Source organism: Antrostomus carolinensis, unplaced genomic scaffold (genome assembly GCF_000700745.2).
Source record: "Antrostomus carolinensis isolate BGI_N321 unplaced genomic scaffold, ASM70074v2 scaffold18144, whole genome shotgun sequence".
Lineage (NCBI taxonomy): Eukaryota > Metazoa > Chordata > Aves > Caprimulgiformes > Caprimulgidae > Antrostomus > Antrostomus carolinensis.
Window position 1 is genome coordinate 27,757 of NW_010312996.1, and position 2,336 is coordinate 30,092.

The window sequence follows — 2,336 nt, forward strand, 5'->3', positions numbered from 1 at the left end:
TTTTTTTTTTTTTTGGGTGGGGGCATTCAAGGGGGGCGCTGGGCCCCCTGCCACTGGGCTCCGAGCGAGAGCCGGAGCAGGTTATTAGCCTGTCACTCAGCCCTCCTCCCCTCACCCCGCAGGGATCGCAGGCAGTGGGGCTGGAATAAAAACTCTGGAAAGAGAGATATTAAAAAAAATATATATTAAATAGTGTAAATATTCCTATAGGCAAGAAAAAAAAAGGGGGGGGAGAGGGGGTCAAAAGAATTACAGCACTTTGCAATGCTCATTTTTGATAAAGAATATTTTACGGTGGACCAGCCTAGTAGTGCTTCAAATACTCCATCTGCCACCAAGAGGCAGCCACCTCGGGGGTGAGAGACAACTGTCCAACGGAGCAGAGTGACGCCACACACTCTAGAAAAGTCTGGAAAAATATTCAGCCCAAAAAAGAAAGTAGGGAATATTCCTGAACCACTGAGACTAGGCTTGAATGGTCAGGAACAGGGTTTCATCGTGCTCAATCCTATGACAAGAGGCACCAGGATGTGTGGGGCTGTGAGCACCTTGGTGTTGGATCCCAGGTGACCCACAGCACCTCTCGCAGCGCAGGACCCTTACTGCTCCATGAGAGTATCGTTCACTTGTGAAAAGAAGGAAGATTGCCCTCAACTAAAACACTCCCATCCAAGTTGATTAATCCCAACATCTACTGGGTGACAAGGTCTGACTGGATCACGGGAGAAGGTGCAGGGTGCCTAAGAAAATAAAACCATGTCCCTGCTTTCACCACACCAGTGTGGGAAGGGCTCAACATTACAGCTGCTAAACTGGAAGGTCAGGATGATCAGCAGATACCATCTTACCTTTACCAGCATGAAGAGAAAGCTGGCAAGGTAGATGTAGTTTCCAGTGACCTCACACAGATAACTCTTCTGTTCATTTGTAGGGGTGGTGTGAAGACCAACACATCATATTTGACCATTTAGAGCATATGAAGTTGCCAACCCAGTTCTCATAGCCCAGCACCACGCTATTTGCCCATCACACTGGGCAGCACCTCCAGCCTGTCCATGGTTCTTCAGTTGACCTCTGTTGCCTATTGACAGACCAACCAGATAGACTTGTTTGAGTATCACCTGAATCTTTTGATTCATATCTGCCATCCAATCACCCAGTACCTCACAGGATAACAGCAGCCAAAACCTTATCTTACACAAAGGCAACACCTCAGCTGGATGAGCTTGACCGGATGATGCTATTTAAATGAACAGATGAGGGATTCTCCCATGTGCCCCAGCTCCAATCTCCACTATTGCGCTGGCTGCTGGGGGTCGCACAGCTGGAGATTTACCCTGCAGAGAAATCAACACCCAACTTCTCCAGCCTCTGGTGATGACTCCACAAGGGACCACCACAATCCTGCGGTGTGGGCAGGTCACTGAGTGATGGTGCTCTGCTGCTGCCAACAAGGAGCTCAAGCAGAGGAGGTCTACAATGCAGCATTGGTGTGCCCCAAGCTGGACCACCTCACCTCATAGATACAGCACTGGGGGGGGATAAGGAGATGGCAGAAAGAACTGAAAGAAAGCGGCTGATGAGCAAGGAGCAGATGTTGCAAGGGAGGATGGCAAGCTAGCAAGGTAAGAGGAAGAAGAGGATGGAAAAGAAAATTCCACAAAACAGGAGAAGAAAGTGTGAGGAAGAAAAAAGAAAATCTAGAGAATGGAGAAGAAAAAGCAAAAGGCAGGAATATGCTAACAAAAGGCAAAAAAAAGCACAACCACAGAGGAGGAATGACCCCATGTACAGTGGATGCAAAGCCAGAGACAGCAAGAGAAGAAGCAGAGGAGAGATGAGGTGTTTGAAAGAAGGCATTGCAAGGGAGGAGAGAAGGGAAAAAGGCAGAGGAAGAGCACAAAGGCGAAATGGAGAAGGCAAAAGAAAGAAAAGGACCCCTGAGAGGACGCGGCAGGCTCCCTGGCAAAGCTCTTCCCAGGAAGCTGATGCCAGTACAAGAAAAGAATTTAAAAAAGAGCGTTGAGTATAGAAACAAATCCACCAAAACCCCAGGCAGAGGTTTTACAAATTGAATACATGATTTAATTCATAACTTGAAGTATTAGAGAGACCTCCACGGCCACATGCCTTCCAAATCAGTGTGCGCAGGGGACCTCCAATCCTGCACCTCTTTTTACTGCATTGTTTGCTCAAACAGCTTTGTTCCTCTCAATTATCTTACTGGCCAAAAGCCGTCACCATTCACTCCCACCAAAGCCTCTCTCCAACACCTCATCCGCATGTCTGCGCCGTCAGACCCGCGTCATCCGGCCAACAGAGCACCAGGTACCGGG